We start from the raw sequence: 23,128 nt of genomic DNA, 5'->3' as shown, positions 1-23,128 counted from the left end.
CCTTCCTCGATGTTAGGTGTGATCATATTGCGAGGTCTGACTAATGGAAAGTGGGCGTAAGTGATGGCTCCCACTGTCAGACCCAACCCAGAAGACTGTAACAACCTCCCCTCTCATTTTTCCCCATCTGCCTGTTGGAGGCCAGTGTTTGAGGTGATCTTTGGAGCCACATGTCGAAGATGCCACCACCTCCACAAGTGTAGGTGACCACGTGGAACAGAGCCCTCTCTCCCCTGCCCCACCTCCCTGGTACTGTTGGGCTTGAATAAGCTAGAAACACACTCCTATTGATTTAAACTAGTGAGGTTTTAGGTTTTATCCATTAGGCCACTGAAATTTCAGGGTTCATCAGTTAACTAAAACAGTGTTGCAACTCAGCAGATAATGAACTCTACCCCACTTGTGAAACAATCCAGGTTTCTGGCCAACAACAGCTTCGAAAATTCCATTCACATAGAAACTATGAAGTTGATTCTCTCACACACACACACACACACACACACACACACACACACACACACCCTCTGCAGTCCATTGATGGGGAATCTACGTCCACAAGCTACACAGGCTACAGAGCCTCAACCTGCAAACTCTTCTTAAGCCGAGTTCTAGACTGAGGCCAGCACCCTGGGGACCTGCTTTGGAGGCCGAAAGGCAGTCATGGAAGCCAGAACACCCAATGCAATGTTTAGAAGCGTCGCTTTGATTAGAACTTGCACAGAGTCTGGCATCTTATAGTATGTCTTCTCATTCGATTGGGATTGTTTTTTCACTTTTGGCCACCAAGGGAAAATAAGCCACAAAGTCCCAGAATAAGAAATGACAGACACAAGAACCCAGGCCTGAACTCTCAGCTGAAAAAAGGCAAAGAGATGGAAAGCAGGAGCCCTTGTTCCTTCATTCGTTCGTTCGTTCCTTCCTTCCTTTCTTTTTTTTTTTTTTGTATAACTTTTATTGATGCATAATATACACAGAAAAAAGTGCACAAGAGAGACATTTGGCTCCTAAGTGTACAGCTCAAGGAATTTTCACACACTGAATACCGCCACGCAAACCAGCACCCAGATCAAAGAGAAGAATGTTACCCGCTCCCCTAAACCCCCTCGCACCCCCTTCCCATCTCACACTCCCCAAGGTATTCACTGTCCTGACTCCCCACAGCATAAATTCATTTTGCCTGCATCGGAGCTTCATGTAAATGGAAGCGTTCAGGATGTATTCTGTCTCTGGCTTTGTCTGTCCAGCATTATGTTGGTACGATTCATTTCGTAGTATTCCACATAGCTTGTTTGTTATACAATTTGTTTGTTATTCTTGCTGCATTGTATTTCATCATTTGAATAAATTATATTTACATATCTGTTCTACAGTCAGTGAACCACTGACTAGTTTGAGGATATTGCAAATCGTGCTGCTCTCAAAATTCCTGTACATATCTTTTGGTTAATATATGTAAGCATTTCTGTTAGCAATCTACCTAGAAGTGGAGTTCTGGGGTCACATGCTATGCTTTTGTTCTGTCTTCGTAGATATTGAACAGTTTTCCAAAGTGGTTATACCAATTCCATACTCTTTGTAATTCATGCCCTACAAATAGCCAAAGAACAGGGCAAATGATGAGTTAATTTAGGAACATATTGAATCTGGGACCCTGTGGAACAGCCAAGGGGAGTTAAGAGGAACTGTGGCTCCAGGGGTCTGAGGCTCGGGAGAAAGATCTACGCAGTCCTCAGGGTAGAGGAGAGAGAGGACATCACAAGGTCAGATGCAGCCCCACAAGGATAATGTGAGGCACAGGAAACCGAGAGGGCCAGGACAGGGACCTACCTGGTGCTGAAGAGAAAGGGGGCGAGGACCTGGAACAGGAGGAGCCTAAGCAGCACCCTCCTCACCAACAGTGAGCAGGGAGCCATGTGGGAGAACTGGGTGCTCTCTGCACTCTGGAAACCGACAGGGTATTTTAAGGAGATTGATTATTTTACATTCCCTGAAATTTACTTTGAACAAAACTTTCTCCAGACTGTGCACTTACTCTGGCTTCATTACTAATTCCCCTGCTTCTTTCCTGCACATTCAATGTAAAAAACGGTGATCTACAGAGAGAGAGAGAAAAAAAATTGCTCCTGGCACTTTTCCTTTTAAAAATAATTCAAATACTTCATTAGATCGGAGTTGACTCTGGTGTTCCCCATGACAACTTGACTTAATACAAGGGGGTTTAACATCTCTATGATTCGAGTAGCTCTGAAACCTACCAGACCAACATTTTAGGCTGGTTGCCTTCTAACACTGCTGATAAAATCCTTTCTTTCAGACATTTAAATGGTGCGAGTTCTTCCAGCTCAGAAAGAGGGGTGGCTGCCACACTGGAGACTGCTGTCTCCTTGGGGGGCAACAATAAGCAGAGACAGGAGGAAAAAAACAGATGTGTAATTACTCGAGATGCCTCCTAGGCACAGCGATGAAATTTAAGCCTTTTGAGAATTCCAAGATTAATGAAATATGGTCCCTTCCCTCCGAGGAATGATACTTGAATGAAAGAGAGGGCAAACACACAATTAACTCTAGTACAATGTAGGATAGAAAAAAAAAATACTAAAATAGATGTTTGAGCAGCATATTGTAGAAATACATGAGAGGCTGCCTCCCCTCCCTCCCTAATTTTGACTGATGAGACCAGCTTCTTTAGAAAGCAAAACCAGCTTGAAAATGCGTGAAGCTCTACAAATGGCAGGAGCTTGAGTAAAGAGCCCAAGAAAACACCAAGATGTAAAATATGTATCAGATCTATCTCAGTAGAACCAGGACTTTGCGTCGTTAGAATAATGGTTGTTAAATTGTGGTCCTTAACAAACAGTATCAGAGTCGCCTGGGAATTTGTTAGAAACACAGTATCTCAAGGTCCCATCTCAAACTCACCGAATCGGAAATACGGGGCGTGAGGCCCAGAAACATGTGTTTTCGCCAGCCCTCCAGGGGATTCTGAAGCGCTGGGGGAGAGGGTAACGTGCATGGAGTGATACAATATGAAATGAGGCTGGAAAGACATCCTGGGTCTGCATCACGGTGATGCTTAGACTGCAAGCTCAGGGGTTGGGATTCTACTCTGAGAGCCATTGCAGAATTCTGAGCGGGGGAATGATACGACCAGAATGGTGCTTTAGAAAGAAAATTCCGACAGCAAGCGGATGATGCGCTGACAAAAGGAGTAATTGGGTGTAGGGAGAAAACACTTACAAGCCTGTAATTGGAAATCCTGGTGAAAGAGGACACATACTTCAGTCCAAGGCTGAGAACGCAGAAGTCATCGTTATCTCTGTGAGAGAATAACCCAAATGGACTATACGTTCACAGTTTGGCCCTGCCATAGAAGATCCCAGATCATGATGCTTTTGCACTGGCAAGAAAAGAAACTGTCATTCTCGAATTTATTCAGTATCAAGCTTTACCGTAAGTGCCTTGTATGTCTTATCTCAAAAAATAAATGCATCGATGCCGGAGCCAGCGGCTAAAGTCGATCAGTACCTGAAAAAGGGGGGTGAAGCCTAAGAAAAAAGAATAAGATAGCAAAGTGCTTAGGGAAGGCATACAGTCACTGCTGCAGCCCCGAGTTTATTTAGCACAGCCTTTATATAAGTTCTTGGATACAATAGCAAAGCACAGGGTACAATAGAGTAAAGTACAGAGTACAATGGCAAAGCACAAAGTACATTACCATAGGAATGCCGACATTTACATAAGCTCCTATATATCCTTCCCTCAGGGTACCAACATCCTTTTCTGGCCTGTAAAACATTCCACTATCTTTAAAGGGTTTCTTTATGATGCAAGTCTCCCCACCAGGGTCAATAATGTTTAAGTTAACATCTTGCTTCCTTGAACCATTGTTAAGCAGTCTCAGCAGCTGCTTCCTGGCTATCAGCTACGTGACTTCTTCAGTGTCTCTTAATGGCTCCCGACACATCGACCTCAGTCTGAGACTGTTAGAAACTGCTCAACATCACACAGATAGCAAATGACAGAGGGAGACCTCAGAAAGCTGAGAACTGAGTGACACATGAAAAAATAAAAAGTAAAACTATTACATAACATTTCTGTTCTGCCATGCGGTCAATGTTAAGCTGGCTTCAGTCTGTGCGTTCATTTTGACTGCGGCCTACCCCTATGTACAGAGTCATGGAGAAGTAGACCCAGTCCTCACCTGTGATTTTCCCAGACTCCTTCCTCCCACCTTCCACCCCATTTTCCACACCCTCTTCAAAAAGATGATGCACACGATCTATCCATTATGCCAGCCACGTCAGCCATTTCCTCAGCCTAGTTCAATACTGAACCTCTACGCATTGAAATTGCCTATGCAAATTTTCATTTTCAGTTGCCTGGTAGTACTTTGATGACAGAGATAAATGGGGCCTCGAAGATCATCTGGTCCAGTCTCATCCCCATTGTTTTACTTACATAGAAACTAGAGTCCCGAGAAGACAAGAAATCACCCAAGGCCTTCACAGAACTAAAATCTGACTTCCTTTGTCAGAGTTCTTTCTATTTTAGCATAACCGGTTTTGGTCTTTGCATCATCATTTCAATGCTAAAGCAGCGACTGGCAGACACATAGTAAGTACGTAAAAAATATTTTCTGATTAAATGAATGAAGTTCTCACCAAGGAATCCCACTCAGTACTCTCCACCCAACTATCTCGACCATTCTCAACTCTTCCTCTTTCCCTAGCTGTCATGGCTTCCCTGCTCCCTCCTCCTTGCAGCTCACAGAGAGACGCTTGTATTACAGGTTTCCCCCACTGTCTGAAAGTACAGCATTCCTATGAAAGCTTCTGTAAGCCAACATGGGGTAAAGCGGAAGAGCAATGACCATTAGTCTATACAGAAAAATTTTTCAGCATCCCCGGACCCCAAAAATAACCTACCAAATAATACCAAATACACTTACTCATGTCCAGTTCTTTGCTAAGTGTAACACTCATGTGAGCTCTCTTAGGCTTTTCCGATACCTTAGGATACATCTTGCTAACGGATGCACGAAATGAATGGAGCACAGGTGCTCGCAGACACAGTTCAAAGCCATGATGACTGGAAGCTGAGGTGCCAGGTGCGGTTCAGGGGACGCTGCCTAGCAGTGCCACCGTTCCTACTCAGGGTGCATGCACCCTGTCTTCATAACGGCTCCCCGCAAAACAAATGCTGAACGCTACTTTTGCTTTTGGCTTTTTTTTATAAAAAGGAAATTCCATTTGGATTTTTTTTTTTTTTTCAATTAGCAAAACAGGTACAGCAAATCCTCACTTAACTGTCACGGATAGGTACTACAACTTTAAACGAAACAATGTATTAAGAAAGCAATTTTACCATAGGCTCATTGATGTAAACACGAGTTAAGTTTCTATGGCATCTCATCAAAATTGTAACGAAACGCTGCGATTCAAGGATCTCCTGCACTGACGTAGTAGGTCTTTCGTAAAAGCGAAGACCTACTACGTCAGTGTAAAGCGAGCTTCTGAAAAGCGAGGGATACCTGCACCTGCTCTTCCACTGACTTTACACTGACAAGGACATCACTCTATTCTTTGAATTAAAAAAACAAACAATGAGGTGAAGGGTTAAAGAAGTACAAATTAGTAATTGATAGAGAGTCATGAGGATGGAGAACACGGCGTAGGGAATGCAGTTAGCAGTAATGGAAGAGCTAGGTGTAGAGAAAGAGCCATTAGGGGGATCATTTTATAAACTGTATAAATGTCTAACCAATGAACTGTATACTTGAAGCTAAAAAAATAAAATTTTAAAAAATAAAAATAAATAAAAAACAAAAAATTCATGCACTTACTTCTACAGGGAAAAAAACAAAACAAAACAAAACAAAACTCTATTTCAAATAACCATGGGGAACGTGCAAGGATTTCTATTACTTTTTAAAGAAAAGCAATTTTATTATTTAAAAGTGCCTGTGGCAAAACATGGCATGCTGTGAGATAAACGCGTGCCCTGGGATCAGGATTGTACATTGAGTAATACGTGATACTTTTATTATCAACTTGATTGCTTGTAAATGGATGTTTCCAAAGGACCTACGAACTAAGTTTCCTTCGGAGAGATTAAACATTTTTGTGGCAGCAATTTAAACACTTGTTTATGCAACGACATTATTTGACCTACCAACACTCATGTTAACCCATTACCTGGAAGGTTCACAGAAATATTCTATCTTATTTCTGGGAAAACAAAAGTAAGTCCTTCTCGGATTATAAGTCTCTTCTACTTAGAAAGCCCAGAAGTGTATTTGGAGATTTCAGAGTGATTAGAATCTAATAAACAATAAGATAAGTGAGGTTTTCTCCTTAAAGAAAGGATTTTCAGAGGTCTTTGTGGGGTCTCTGCATCCTCATTCTGAATAGTCTTCAGCTTTTTCCTCCTTCGTTTCTTTATCTCATTCAGTCAAACAGTATTTCTGAGCAGTTATTATTTGCCAGGCCCTGAGCAAGAGACTTGAAGAGACCGTCTGTGTGCTTCCTCCACCTTCACCCACACACGCATTGATCAGCTTCCAGATGGTGGCACTGTCATATAGAACAAGTGGGAAGTCACTACCCTGACCTCATCCCAAACTGAAAACCATAGGAAATCAGAATGGTGGGGTGGCTGCTCTTCCAACAGTGATCAGTTTAGATCAGCTCAGCATACATTTCCTGAGTGTCTATTATGCACCAAACCCTAGGCTAAAGCCTGAAGATTAAGAAGAGGAAACTTGTCCTCAAGGGGTTTAGTGGTGTCACAGTTTAGTAAATAGAAGATTAACCCAGAGATTAACATGCAGAGAGGGCATGAGGCCCCTGGGGAGAAAAACCTATCCTAGACCCGAGGAGCCCAAAGGCTTCTAGCGTGCGAGAAGGTCAGAGAAGGCTTTCTGGCTGCAGTGGCAGAGGAGAGTAAGGAGTCAACCAGGTAAAAAGGGGAAAGGGAGACATTTAGACAGAGCAACCTGCAAGAGCTAAAACCTGAAATCTATGAAGGTAATTCTACTTGGCCTTGAAAGTGACGTTAAGGACAGCAGTTGCAATAATAAAGCCATCCCAGGTCTTCTCAGAAAGGAATACCTCCTCGCCATCATGCATTTGTTCTGAGAGAGAGTGGGGGTGGGGAGGACACTCTCCCAACAATGCCAACAGTATTCAGCCTGGTTTTTGACTCTGGAAATGCATACCATGCATACAGCTGCTCTCACAGCAGGGGCTCATTTCTTATTTTACAGATTCTCTAATGCAGACTTTCTCAAAGTGTAGACTGAGGCCCACATTCATCAGCAACACACGGGCAACTTTTTAAAAAAATTCAGTTTCCACTGACCATGATATATACTTGCTGAGTCAAAATCTCTAGGGGTGGATGTGAGAAGATGCATTTTTCAAAAGCATCCACGTGAGCATTTACACACGAGTCTGGGAATCACCTTCAATTAAGGGTAGAGCAGGGGATTCTCAATCTTGGGTGAACTCTCCTGGGAAATTTAAAACAAAGCAAGGCCCAGGCACCACCCCCATATTTTCAGACTCACAGGGCCTTCGGCAGGGTGGGCACTGGCAGTTTTCAAAGCTCCACAGGTGATTCTAATGTTTGGCTAGAGGCACTCAGATGAATAGTAAGAGTAAAGAGACACAACATATTAAAATCTGTGCAATGAACTAAAAACAGTATTTTGAAAAGCATGACATTAAAGGCATGTGTTAGAAAAGAGGTCTCTAACCAATGACCTAAGATTTTACTTAAGGTACTAGAAAGAAAGCAAAACAAATCCAAAAGCAAGGAGAAGAAAATAAAAGCAGAATTTAGTGACATTGAGAACAGATAAATAGATAAAAACTAATGAAACAAATAGCCTGTGGTTTGGAGAATACTACAAATAACTCTATGTCCATAATCTCGGCAATTTCAATAATGTAAACAAATTCCTTAAAAGATGAAATTGCCAAAGCTCACTCAAAAAGAGAAAAGAGAGTGAGAGAATCTAATTAGTTCTATACTTCTTAAAAAAACTGAATTCATTATTTAAAAAAAAAAAAGGAAAAAAGGAAAAAACCTCCTGGCTCAGGTGGCTTCATTGTGAATTATACTAAATATTTAAGGAAGGAATAATACCAATTCTACACAAACTATTCTAGAATTATAAAAGGAGATACTTTCCAACATATTTTATGAGGCAAGTATTAACACGATGCCAAAATCAGACAAAGACAATATAAGAAAATAAGATTACAGACCAGTATCCCTCATGAACAGAGACCCAAAGATCCTCAACAAACTTCTAGCAAACTGAACCTAACAATACAGAAAAAGGACAATGTACAATAATCAAGTAAGACTGACACTGGGGATTTAGGCTGGCTTAACTTTCAAAGATCAATGTCATTTACCATGGAAATAGACCAAACAGGAAAAAGTTTGTAATCATCTCAATTGATGCAGAAAAAGCCTTTGACTGCATTCAACATTTATTCAGAAAACAAAATTCTCAGAAAACTAGGAAAAGAATGGAACTTCCCTCCTCTGATAAAAGGCATCCACAAAAACCTTACAAACAGCATCACACTTAACACTGAAAAGCTGAATCCTTTCCCATTTTAGATTAGACACAAAACAAGGATATATGCTCTCATTAATCCTACTCACCACCATAATGTTCTAATAAAGCAAGAAAAGAAAAAAAAATTGGAAAAGAAATAAAACTGCTTCTAATCAGTAGACAACATGATTATCTACATAGAAAACACCAACAAATCCCAAAAGAAACTGCAAGAACTAGTCAGGTCACAGGATACAAAGTCAATATACAATTGAAGAGTCTTTACAGAGAAGATATGTCTATTAATACGATCAAATAAACTGACCATGCCCAGTGCCAAGGAGGATGTGGGGCAACTGAAATGTTCATACCCTGATGGCGGGGACGCAACGTGACATAGGAATCTTAGAAAGAAACTCGATAGGTTTTTTCCAAATGAACAGATTAATTTTGGGGGGAATAATCGTAGGTTTACAGAGTAATTGAGCAGATAATACAGAGTTCCCATCCACCCCTACAGACGGCGTCTCCTACTATTAACATCTCATATCAGTACGGTACATTTGTTACAATGAATCAGTCAATACTGATATATTATTGATATATCAATTAAAGTCCACAGTTTATTCATATTTCATTATTTTTCACCTAACGTCTGCTTCTGTTGCAGGATCCCATCTAGGATAGGACATTACACGTGGTCATCAAGCCTCCCAAGGCTCCTCCTGGCTATGGCAGTTTCTCAGACTTGCCTTGCTCATATGACTTTGACAGGCACTTTGTAGGATGTCTATTAGAATTCGTCTGATATTTTTCTCATAATTAGACTAGGGTTATGGGTTTTTTGGGGGGACAATTATAGATGTAAAGTGTCATTTTCGTCACATTGTATTGAGAGTATAGACAATCAACATGATTTTTGACTGCTGGTGTTGACCTTGATCTGAGGTAGGATTTGTCAGGTTTCTCAACTTTAGTTACTCTTTTAACCACTTCCTCATCCTTTCATAATGTAAATTTATAATTATTTAATCATTTTTTTCACATCAATATGGATATTTCTCTTATACTTTGGGTTATAATCCAAAACTACTTTATTTACTTTTTTGTTCAAATTGTTCCAGCTTTGGCTCTTGAGAAGCCTTTCAGTTGGCCCCTGTGCCCCTTGGACATACTCCATCCAAGTGGCATTTTTATTTTTGTTTTTGTTTGTTTGGGTTACTGCAAGATGTTCCAAGCTCATAAATATTTCCTTTTTCAGTTCTAGAATCAGCCATTCAGCCAAAGAGCCCTGATTCTTTTCATTTATAAAATGGTATTAGAACTCAAGATCTGGGTTCTGCGCGGATGGGGTTTTTATAGAGCTAAATATCCATTTACCTTACGATGCAGCAATCCTAGATATTTACTCAAGTGAAATGAAAATGTAAGTTCATACAAAAACCTGTATGTGAATGTTTACAGTGGCTTTTCTTGTAATCGCCAAAAGCTGATTGAGTTTTTATAAAAGCCAAATATATCTCAACTGGGAACATGATAAAGTGTGGTCCACCATACAGTGGATGATTTTAGTACTAAGTGATAAAAATGAACAAACTAGTTATACACAGAATGACAAATATGAATCTTAAATGCATTATGCTGAGAATAAGAAGCCAAACCCAAAAGCCTACATTCTGTACGAGTCTATTCATATAAAATTCATGCAAAAAGACAACTATAGGAACAGAAAATAGATCAGCGATTGCCAGTATCTGGGGTTGGGGTGACTCACTACAAAGGGGCACAGGGAAATTTGGGGAGATGATGGTACTGTTCCATATTTCACTGTGGGAACGGTTACGCATTCATCAAACCCACAGGAGCAATGCACTAAAAACGTGACTTTTACTCTATGTAAATTATACTTTAAAATGGAATAAAAGTAAAGTGACTTATATATTAACATGAGAAAATACTTGTGTAACCAACTTGGTGAAAGAGGACAATGTATGGCATGTTCTCCACTACTGAAAAGTACTCATGCATGAAGGAATGACACATTTAGCACAATTTTAACAATCATCTGTGTGCAAAATATTAAAATGTTATATATTTTACAAAATATGTTATCTATATTACAAAATATACAACATAAAATACGTTCTTTTTGATTTTTTTATGAACGTTTTATGAGATAACTTTATAATGATAGAGCAAATTGTAAAGGAATACTGTAAAGTCGGACAGAAATATGAGGGACCTTTTAAAATGGCTGTCCAAGTGTCCTGTACGTAGCTCCTCGTGGCCAATTCATCTGTGCACCCCATGGCTTCTGCATGGTGTACAGAATAATGCAGGTGTGCGTAATAGCAAGAAAAGCACTTTGAACACAAATAGCCTCACTCAAGAGTGCCCGTCAATGAAAATTTTTTCAATAGACTGAACGTGATGCTCTTCCTTCTTATTCTTCTCCCAACCTTCATTGATCTTCCTGCTACTGGGCACAGGTTTGCCTCCCTTTTAACTGCTGATAAAGTCCTGCCTTCTCATCATAGTAACCGCAAGCCTGGAGCAGCTGTTGGAGGAGTGTGGTATTCTCTTTTACAGCTCATTAAATCAGGGGAAACTGAACCAAGCTTAATATTTCACCAGCAAGCATTAGTCGGGCATGAATTTGCATTCTTTCCTCTGAGATCGGTATTTAATAGTATATTTTAATATGTACCCTTGAGGTGATCTGTTAAGTTGAACTGAAATAGTACTTATTTATTCTTACCCCCAGCCAGGTCCAGGTTGTAAGCTTCTGGACAGGTGGTCTGTGTCTTTCCCTGATGCAACACCCACCTGGGGCATCCTCTGCTCTGTTCTGCTCTGCTCTACTTCTTCGTTATCTACCACCAACAAACATGAATTGAGCGTCTACAATGGGAAGGAATGGTACCTGGTCCTAAAGATGCTATAGGGTGAACAAAAGAGGAGCTGGCCATAGGGAGCTTACAGTCTAGTAGAGATATAGACAGAGTCACACACACGCATACGCACACATACACACGGCAACCAAATATGACATATAGATGAGAACAACCAACAGAGAAGTGCTGAAGGTCTCAGGGACGTCATTCCCAGAGTTCGTCACTCGGAGTAAGAAACCCAGTAAGTGAGGTAGCCTAGGGCGTGGGAGAGTGGATTCTGAAGCATCCCGATGCCAAGTGAATAAGTTCTGCCTTATCTTTGGCTTGAGAAAGGCACTGAAGGTTTTTAGCAAGCCTATGGGCAAAGCTAAACTTAAGGAATGTTATTCCAGCAGCCAGGGTTGGATGGAGCGGAAGGATAGTAGGAGTGAAAATTTCAATAAAATGATTGGAAGATGAAGGTCACAAGACCGGTTAGGATGCTATTAAAATACTCCAGATGGGATGTAATGGAGCTTTAACCTAAGACAAAGACAATCAGGTAGTGAGTACAGAGCAGATTGGGGAGATATTTGAAAGGCATAGTCATGAAGATGTGATAACCGATTGGACATGGAGTTGAGAAGCATTGGAGGAGAACGAGGGAATGACTTGTAGTCGATTTTTCCCCGTTTCCTATCAAATGTAACTAAAAGTCTCTGACTTTATTTTAAAGTGAATAACAAAGCACTCTTTCAGGTGACAATCCTACACAACAGCAGGAACCAGTAGGAAACAGAAGGGCACAACATCGAGCCCTACAAATCCTATCGCCATGCCCACGTTATATCCAACTGGTTATTTGTTTAGCCTGCAGAGAACCCTTAGATTCTCCCCACCAACTGCCGAGCAGAGCGTTTACCCACTGAAGGCGTAGAATGTGTGACTCTAGCATGATGCTTTGGCCACAGCAAAGGGTTAAAATAAAGCACTCTTTGTCAGTAAGAGGCGTCATCGTTATACCCCAATCCAAGCTTTCAATTTTCCCTTTCCTAGTAAAGCTGTGAGGCTCTTGCTGTATTGCAAATGATTTATCTGCCTCGAATCCTGCCAAACTTTGGCCCAGCTCTATCCAGACACTAGACTATAAATGGCTGAAGAAATAACAGGAAAGGAGCAGAGTTGAAAGGCCACTGGGCGACTGTTTTTCTTTAGCTCTGTCTGAACTGAAGAATCAGCCAACTGGGGTCAGCTCAGCCACATGCACCCCACCTTTTATTACTCAGTGAGACAGCTCATGTGACCTCATCCCTGAACAGTCGTCAGGTCTGGCAAAGTTCTCAGGAGCCTAAAGCACCTCCGTATATATTTCCTAGACCCAATGATACTGCTGTTTATGTCTTGCTAAGCCACAGAGAAGAACATTCCACTGTGCAGTCAGCTTATTACAACTTTGGGGTGTTTTTTTTTTTTTTTTAGGAAGAAAAAAAAGTAAGATGAAAATCTCGGCGAGCTCTCATTTGCCTGATTCCATTCTGACAGAGTTCTTTATTGTTTACCAAAATCTATGTGCTTTCCTAAATTCCCAAATCTCTTACAGTTAGAGAAGGCCATGTAACTAGTCCTGGCTAACAGTCATTGAACAGAGGCGATGTGTGTCTCTTTCAAGTTAAAGCATTTAAGAGACAATACACAACCCTCCAGCTCATTCTTCCTTGCCAGTTCATCTGGAAGGTATGTTTTTTTCTGTTTTTTGGTTTTTGGTTTTTGCCTGGTATAACTGAAAGATGTAAGAAACTGAGATATCTAAGTCACTACTTGAAAGGGAATTGTCCCAGAGAGATCCCAGATTCATGAGTGAGAAATGAACTTTTATGTATTAAGGCACTCAGATTGAGGGGCTTGTTTGTTTCTGCACTGAAACCTAACTAACAGAGATAACAAGCAAAAATTCATGACAGAGACTTAAGCTTGGGGTTGTCACGAAATAGTCTCAATCGTTGATTCAAGATAGAGTAAGAAGCTAGCAAGAGTGTGAGCCAGGTCAGAGCAGGACTCAAGCAGCTTGGCTGAGTGCAGAGCCCTCGGGCTCCCCACCTTACTGCCACCCTGGGACTGGGCCAGATCCTCGGATAGTTGTGAGCTAGGGATGGGGCTGAACAGCCCAGAGGACAGGTAGCCTGGTGGAATTAGAACAGATGGGAAAACTGGCATCATACCAGGCTTTTCCATGTTGCTAAGGATCCTGAAACATAATCACGTTGTCTATTACTGAAGTTGCAAAGCCAACACGCTCCGTGTGCCAGGCACTGCTATAGGCTCAGGGGATCTAACAGGGGCTTGGATGAGGAAGACCTAAATGTGCAGAGCTTACATTCCAGACCCAGCGTGACAGAAACAGCACCACCCTGGAGGCTGGGACTCTTGGGCTGTAGCCACAGCTTTACCCTAATTGTGACCTTGGGTGAGACCCCTCCCTCCCTATGTTTCATTTCTTCAGCTAGAAAATGGAATATTTGGCCTCGGTAACATCTAAAACACTTTACAACTTTGGCTAGCTCTGAAACAACTATTTGGGGGCATAAGACACAATTGCAAATTACTGGACAGAGAGGGCGTCTGCTCAAGAAAGGGCACGCAGAAAAGTCTGAATACCTAAATCACAGAGCTTCTGAAAACCTTGGCCTTACCTATCCACCCAATTCCTCACAGCCCAATAACAACACTAATTCTTCAAATGTGTCATATATTTAAAATTTGCTCCCTTTTTCTCTCTAGGTAAATGCAGAACATTCTCCAATAAGCTGGCTAACTTTGAAAACCATCATTCCTAAAACATACTCAAAGGAAGCCACCTTGAGAAAGCATGAGGTCTTATTGTATCAGATAATTGGCTTCAGATAACTGCTTTTCTGCCCTGAATGAGAATTACGTCCCCAAGAGTTTCTATAACTCTCGACTACTAAACTCGTCTTCAGAGATTTGTAACTGAAAAATGCATTGTCTCTGTAAACTATTACGCTAGTATTGATTTTTTTTTTCTGCCTGTATAAAAGTTTCCAATCTCCCTGTCACTTGCTGGTCAACCTGGTCTTTTTTATGTACCTAATATCCAATTAGTTCGAAGCACTCACGTTGGATTTTATGTTCCTCGAAAGGAACATTCTGCCTTTTATTAAAGGAAACACCTATAAAAAATAACAAGGATGACTCCTATAAATGATCCACTACCAAAATTCAATTCACATTCTGCCTGACCCCTTATCTCTCCTTAAAATCATAGTACAGCACAGGAGAATGAAAAGAACACAGGTTTTGTTGTCAGAGGAACCCGGCTTTTAATTCTCAGTTCAGAAATTCATCGACTACATGAACCTCTGCTTGGCATTTAAGCTCTCTCAGCCCCAGGAAAAGTGGCATGCCAATATCTTGCGCAATTTTTAGGAAAATTATGTGCCTACCACACATCTGGTGTCCAAAATGGTGTCTATGATTACAGAATGTTAGAGCTGGAAGCAGCTCAGAATGCACCTCATCCGACAGCTCATCTTTCAGAGGTGGAAACAGGACCCTAAGGGGAAAGAGGCCTGCCCAGATCTCTTGATGGTTTGAGAATTTCTCATAAAACTGCTCCTCTGTCTCATCTGCCCCATCACTTGTCTGCCCCAGATGTCACCAGACACCCTAATTACCAGTTCCAGTGTGGCCACTGTCATTGTTATTTGACCGTCCCTCCCACTGTCACTGTCATTTGTTATTTGACCGTCCCTCCCTGAAGCTTTGTTGCCTCAGAACCTCTACAGCCTCTCTGCCCTCTGGGTTCCCAGTGCCCCTCACTCCGCTGGAGCGCGTCAGGTCTGTCATCCGAGATCTTCTTTGTCTCCCTGGTTTTGGCGTCCCCTAGGGTTTCACCTGGGGCCACTGTCTTTCTCACTCTGTGGAATGACATTCTCATTTTCTATACCTACTATGACTCTCGGATTTGAACCTCCATCCCGGAGCTCCTCCCTCACGTTCTAGGCGATTAGCTTCAACTGGCTACTCAACACATCTATCTGGATGTCACCCAGACATGATCAAGAAGACACTTAGAACTCATTTTTTTTTTTTTAATTCTTTCTCTCCCTCCAAAACCGCACCCTGCCCCTGTACTGAATATTTCTGAAATCGGTTCCCTCTTGTGCATCGATATCACCACCGTTCTAGTTTAGGTCTCCATCGTCTTCCTCCGAAATTTTCTCCCCATCCCCGTTATGTGGTCTTCTTGCCCTGGCTATTTACCCTTCACTCCCATCGTCCACAGCAAGCAGAAAATTTTCTCTAAAACAGAGCCACTCAGAGTGTGGCTCTCAGACAAGTGAACAGGTTTTTCTGGGCAGGATAAAATAAGAAGCTAGTGCCAAACTGTGAATTAAGTACGTCGCTAGCTTGCTGTTTAGTTCAGCTGACCTTTTGTTGTGTTTTTTAATAGCAAGATAGTCTCCGTGAAAGAAGCAGTGTTGATTTACACTCTGCCACAAGCTTCTTACATCATCACGGGTCAGCACTTTGAATAGCGCTGATCTCAAAAAGTACAGGTCCCCAGTGTGGCATGGAAGACCATCTAAGGCCTGACATCCGCTCCCCTCTCCAGCCCCGTGTGTCACCATGCTCAACCGTATCTTCTCTGCTCCAGCGACACTCGCCTGCCTCTCACCCTCTCCTTCTCCCCACACGTGACCACTCTCCCCAACCTGGAAACTCAATCACCCTAATCATGCCGACCTTACTTCTGACTCTACCTTCATTGTGTCTTATACATCTAATTTGGTATCCTGATCACGTTGTTTTATAGCCATGTATTATATGCTTCTCCCAACCAAAATGCTAACTCCCTGGAGAACAAGTGTACATCTTACTCATCCCTGTTAGTCAGAAAACATAACACGGCTGCTGCAGTAATACATAAGCCTCGAGATCTCAGTAGCTTAACAGCACCGAAGGTCATTTCTGGATCACGCAAAGGCTCATGCAGCTGTGTTTAAGCAGCTGTCCCAGGGGGTTCTCCTCCACATGGTCATTCAGGGACCCAGACTTTTTGATCTAGTGATGGAGCTAACATGTTGGGCTTCGGAGTCCTTTTCTAGACCCTCAGCTGGAGATGATGAAAGAGGGAAGAGAGTGAGATCACACAAGGTATTTTAGGAGCCAATCCTGCAAGTACCTATGTTACTTAAGCTCAAACCTGTCAGTCAGAATCTAGTCACATGGTCTCACCTGACTGCCAGAGAACTAAAAACCACAGTAACTTATGGGTCCAGGGGAAAAAAAGGAAACTACCCTAATGAGCACCAGAAGCGACGAAGTCACACCACCCCGAACTTGCATCATTGATCACGGTGCCAGGCACAACACTGTGGGTTCTCCAAAAATGACTTAGTGGACAAATAACTGCCTTCTCACTCTTAGGCAAATCTTTATTCCTGCATACACCAGAAATAGAACGAAAGATGGATATTGACTGAGTGAAGGAATATGGGAGTGCTGCCTTCAGCTTGGGAGGATGGAAGCTCCTGGAGGCAGAGACAGGTACAAAAGCAGGGAATGCTGGGTACCCTGTCCTGAGGGAGCGTCTCTGGGAAGCCGAGACTCTCCGAAGCTTCTTCAAGAGGCATCAGCTCCACTCCCTTTGCCGTTACAGGCAACAATTCCACTGCTTGATAAAGAATTATCAAAATCCCTCCCTCGCTTATATTTCTACTTACATTTTTCATTTCTAGCAGTTAAAGAAGAAGAGTAAAGAGTCTTACATTCCATTTATAATGATCCCACATTTTTTCCTGTGTGTTTCAGTTCCCTGGGAAAATCTTGAAGGGTTACGCTTGAACTCAAGTAACTTTGTCATTCTTTAACTTCAACCATTCCTTCCAAATCTCTTGATCTTAACCTTAAATGGCACTCTTTAGGCAAAACATAAATTCAGGATTGAAACAGCTCAATATGAGTCCCTTTAAAGGAATAGTATTTAATCGTATGTGCTATTAAATAATCAATTCAGAGTTGAAAAAGTTATTAATAGAAGACGATGCGAGATGGATCAAAACACATCACACTCTTGGGTATGAAACAATTCATTTTAAACACACCCATGGAAATATTCACGTCCTTTCTCAGTTGAAAGTTGGATCAAAGTGTTCCATTCAGTCTAGTTTCAAAATGAAGAAAACTATGACTTTCAGCAATTTGTAACCTGACAAATGTAACAGAATGAAACACCAATCAAACATCCATTAGCTAGTGTGTAGAAGCAGAGAAACTTTAATTATGAGCCCCCAATTTTGTGGACTCTTAAAATGATGGGGTTTAGAATCTCGTCAAAGGGATTTACATCTGTCCCTTAACACTTCCATACCCTGGTTTCAGGCTCGGAAGGCAGACTCTCGTCTTTAACACTGCATCTTGACTGCCTTTGGTTTCAGCTGAAGCTTATGCAACAAAGAATTGGACCAAAGTGTATACTTTCAGACCTCCACTGGCCCCACAGGGCAAGCTGGGCGTTAAGTCCCCCATTACACCCGTGGTCTGCCCTGCTCTCTGGAAGCTGGTATTTAAACAATCATTTCATTAATTCATTAACACGCTTCATGCATTTGCTGGTTTCCTCAGTCAATTTTTGAGTGCTGATTATGGGCAGAGTACTGTGCTGGCACCTCTGAAGAGAGCTATAAAGCAGAAAGCACATTTTCAGAAGCTTATAATCTGGTAAGGAAAAAAGATACAGACACTAATAATTAAAATTCTAAACTATTCAGGTCAAGGACTATGCTAATCCCTGAGAAGACAGATGAGGTTGAGGCAGACTGACATAAATAATAATAATCACGTGAATAAAATCTGTGTGAATAAAAGCACTAAGGTGGTATATATGTTGAAAATATGCAATTCTAGAAAACTTTCCAAAAACTTTATTCTCATAGTTTCGTAAGTGATGGTATTGTTATTGTTATTATTCCCATGACACGACTGAGGAACTTGGAGCACAGAGAAGTTAAGTAATATGTCCAAGATCGCACAGCATTAACTGGCGGAAACAGGAATCGAACTTGGCTTTCCGACTCTAGAACAACGTCACAGATGAGAAAACAATTACTTCTGCCTCGGATGTGGCTAGGAATACAATTAGAGGAATGTCCATGGGAGAGAAAATATTTTGCTAGTTCTTGAAGATAAATATAAGAAGATAGAGAAAGAAAAAAACTGGGCATCCCGGGGAGGGAAAGAGTACATACAAAGGCACGGAGGCGTGGAAGAGCGTGTTTACGTTTAGGGACTGGATGCTGCGGGGTGCGTAGAGCACGGAGACAGGATAAGTGTGATGGACAATGTGGGAGGATGGAGTGGGAGGGGAGGCAGGAGCATGAGCCTGTCTTCAGGCGATGGGAGCCTAGCACATCAGCGGGCCCAGGAAGGATCTCCATCGAAAGCCCCGGCCTCTGCTGCCAGCCAGGCCATCCCTTTCTCATTTCTGCCCAGCTGCCGGTAACACTAATCTTAGTATTTAACCCGTTCCTGCCTCTCTGCACCATGTAAATCAGCTCTTATTCTTCAAGAGATTACTGGAAACAAGTCACAGTCTCAAATACCTGCCCCTTTTAAGCAAGCTGAGAGTGTGGCACATATATACAATGGAATATTACTCAGCCATAAGAAGAGATGAAATATTGCTATTTGCAACAACAAGGATGGACCTCGAGATAATCATGCTAAGTGAAATAAGCCAGATGGAAAAAGTTGACAATCACATGATATCATTTATGTGCGGGATATAAACCTAAAAGCAACAAATGAACAGGACAAACAAACAGAGACTCATGGGCATGGACTACAGACTAGTGGTTACCAGTGGGTAGGGGATGGGGGGAGGGGAGAGGTAGACAGAGTAACGGGGGTCAAATATGCAGTGACAGAAAGAAACCTAACTATGGGAGGCGAACACACAGTGTAAACATATGTGCCTTACTGTTAAAGTGTACAGCTGAGACTTACTGGATTTCGTTAACCAGTGTGACCATTAAAAAATAAAAAATTTAAAAAAATAAAAAAATCCAAATTCATTAGGATTTAAAGTACTACATTGAAACAAATAAAAAAACACTTTGTAAAGCACTTTTACAGTATAACAAATTGAGGACCTAAACGATTTGACAGAGCCCCCTGAAAGGAATAGTATTTAAAGGGCTACAGGTACTTAGAAAAGCAATCCAAACTTCAGAATGTAGCTCTGACAGCCAAGGAGACGTCCCGACTGCAGTGGCGTGGACAACGCCACTCTCCTTTTCCTGTTGTGGGCGTCTCACTTTCCTTGGCCCCTCACCTTGCATCCGGGGTCCCAGAAATGGCATCACTCCGCTGGTCTCTCTTTGGCACGGACCTACACACCCGACCGTGTTAACTCCACTGTCTTCAAATAGTGATTTCTAAAGTCCTGGGAGGCTGCTGCTTAAATGGGCACCAGGCATTTCTGGATCAGGCAGGCCCAGCATGTGATACAATTGCTCTTCAATCACAATCTAAGTAAAAAGCAGGGAGTGGAGCTGTCCCTGCAGGGGACGGAGTGGGTGGGGAGAGGAAGCAGCTTGCCTCAAGGGAGCAGTCCCCTCCCCCCGACCCCGCAGGCAGTAAGAGGGTGCTTTGTCGTAGAGAATTTAAAAATAATAATAAAACCAAGGTATTATCTTGTGCAGGAAATTTTAAACAATGGCAGCGGTAAAACGCTGCCCCCTGGCAGGGCAGACGCTCCCGCCATACTCCTGCTTCTTGATGTGTTCTGGTGCCTCGGTTGATGGCCGAATTTCATGGAGGACGTGGCTATTGGCTTTGCCTCTTTGGCTGGTAATACATATGGGCTTTGGGCAGAGGTGATCAGGAAATCCGGGAGAGTGTCTCTGTTTTCATCTTCTGCTGAAAAATCTTCCTCTTTATCCTTGAGTGAGAATCGGTGTTGTTTACTGGGTTACAGTAGACCACTTACTGGGGGAAGGGAGGGAATGCCATCCCGAGCAGTCAGAAGGGCACGGGGCTCGTGGATGTGTGCATGTGCTTGTCTGTCGAACTTGAACGACAGGGGGCTGGTGGTCCATATCATTAGGGTTTTGAACAAGGGATTGACATAAGCACATTTTGTATTTCACAGAAATGACTCTGATGGTTGGTAGTGGAGAACAAACTAGGCAATAGTTTACTGGGAAGTGACAGAAAAGATGACACTATTTGGTTAGACAGACAAAAAAATTCACATAAAGTACCATATGATGCTTTCATCTGTAACCCTATTAAAGCTGTGAATCACGGGGACTGGTCAGTAAGAAATGCCATGTGGAGGTCAACCTGCAAAAAATAATCTTAAGTAATTCCACTGCTTACATGTGTCTTAACTCCCAAGCTTCTTTCTCTTCCCAACAGTGTTTTCATAGCCTCTCTTTCTCTGAAGAGCTTCCGATTTGCAAATAGCCCCTAGAAAAATCTTCCTTCTATCCTCTTTTTACTCTCCTCTTCCTGTCCTCCCTCTCCCTTGTCTCCCATAGATTTTTAGTGCGAGGAATAACTTTTTGGAAACAGGCTGGGAGGTAGATAGTCCATTTGGTTGCAACTATAGATTCTCTCTGGCAGGGGAAAAGTTTGAACTCTCTCAACTCAATAGTTTTCATTCATTTACACATCCTTACTTAAATAAGTGCTAACCGAATAACAGAAAAATAAGTGCTGCAAGAATTTGGAAGAGAAGATATCGAGGTAAACGAAACTACCTAAGACTTGTACTTACTTCAATCAAATTTCCCCAGCTAGAAACACTTTGTGATCATATTACATACACAAAATAAAGTCGCTTTATTTCTGCTGGTCTGAATGCTCAAATATCAAATAATTCCATTTTTTTTTGTGTGCTGGACTGTTGTTAAGAGTGGAAAATTTTCAAATGGCCAACTTCTGCTTCCATTGTTTAATGTTAAACAGGGTCTAGGAGATAGTCTGTGCAAAGATATGCTAATGGACTTATGCTAATGTTAAGGGTGTAGTTATCCTGTGTAAAGATGTGTTAATGGCCAGACTCTGCTTCTGTAAACCTGCTTGCTTGCTGGAAGGGGTTTGGGGCTTTTTAAGCTATCCCCTCTGGAGGCCCGGGGCTGATCTCCTCTAACCCTGCATGATAGAGAGTAAGTCATCAGCCGGCTAATAAAGGCTCACAATTCATCTCAATTGGCTCCGTGGGTCTTAGATTTGATCGCACCACACGCTATAAACATAAAAATACCAAACTGTTTTCATAACAGAGAGAAAAAATATTTTATTCATCACTTAATTATTGACTAAATATAAAACATATTTATATTTATATAAATTTTTGTCATGTATTATTGTATTTATACTCACAAAAAGTAACTAGGATCACCTCTATTTGCAAATAAAAGAAATTGAGGCCCAGAGACACAGTGTTAGGTCACTGGACTAGAAAAATGAGGGCCAAAACAGCAATCCAGGGCTTCTGAAGGCAAACAGTAAGTTCTGTGGACTCAGAGCACTTTACACCATTGTTTCTGAGACATTGTCATCTGCGGAGTCTTGATTCACATACTACGGAAACACTCGGTAAATACCAACCTCATAAATATCAGCAACAGCAGAGGGATTTCCCTGGATGCTCCTTCCACAAAGGGAGGAGGACATCTGATCGGGAGACCGGGCTAGGGCTTTCATCCACTGTTAGCCTTCTAAGCATCTTTTCGGTCTCTGTCTCAGTGGTACCAAGGCCTCCTGCAAATATGTTTTTCTATCAAAAATAAGAAGAGGAGGCTTTGCAGCCTTGCTCAACCTTTACAAGAGAACTCCTGGGAGAGATAGAAAACTGAGCAATGCTCCTGCTGGCTACCTCTCAGCGTATTTACAGATAAATAACCCAACCAGGGCCAGGTGCAGCCTAGACCTGCTCCTGTATGTTTTTTTTATTCAACACTTAGAAAACTGCAGGTAGTTTTAATAGGGAACAAAACATGCTACAATCAGAAAATCACTTCGGGGCACGTTGAATAGAGAACAGACTGCTTTCAATATTCGGAACTGAGCTGGGAACACAGCACTCACAAGAAGTTGGTAAACGCATCATTATTTGTCTGTGGTGAGCAGCGACCAGCTAAAAACAGGAAGTAATTTTCAATTAACTGGCCACACAACACATGCCTGAGCCTTCTGAGCAATAATCACTCAGGAATAAATTCTCTTTGCTTTAATGGGCCAGGTGTCTTTGGAGCCTATTTTGAACCAAAGTAACTGTATATTCATGCAATTACATCCCCATGGGTGACGGTGTGCCTGCAGCTAATGGCCACGCCCATCTGGCCATGGGGCTGGTGATATCTGAGACCCACAGAATGCAGGCTCAGGAGAACAGGACTTTTAGTAGCTCATCAGCAGAAAAAGATAGGAGGCAGAGAAAGGAAAAGGTAAGGGCCAGGGAGCTGGGGTAAAAGGGTTAAATACTTTGATTCTAAGGCATCCTCATTCCCCTAAATGTCACTCAATAATTAACAGTGGCAAAGAAGTGACATTAAGTTAGAAAGTCACCTACAAGTATATCCAGTTGTCAATGCCATACTCCCTCCAGACTTCTCCTCGGCCTCAATTCCCAGAACAACGTAAAAACTTCCAA

This window comes from Rousettus aegyptiacus, unplaced genomic scaffold (assembly GCF_014176215.1).
Source record: "Rousettus aegyptiacus isolate mRouAeg1 unplaced genomic scaffold, mRouAeg1.p scaffold_m13_p_7, whole genome shotgun sequence".
NCBI lineage: Eukaryota > Metazoa > Chordata > Mammalia > Chiroptera > Pteropodidae > Rousettus > Rousettus aegyptiacus.
This window is presented reverse-complemented; position numbering follows the sequence as displayed.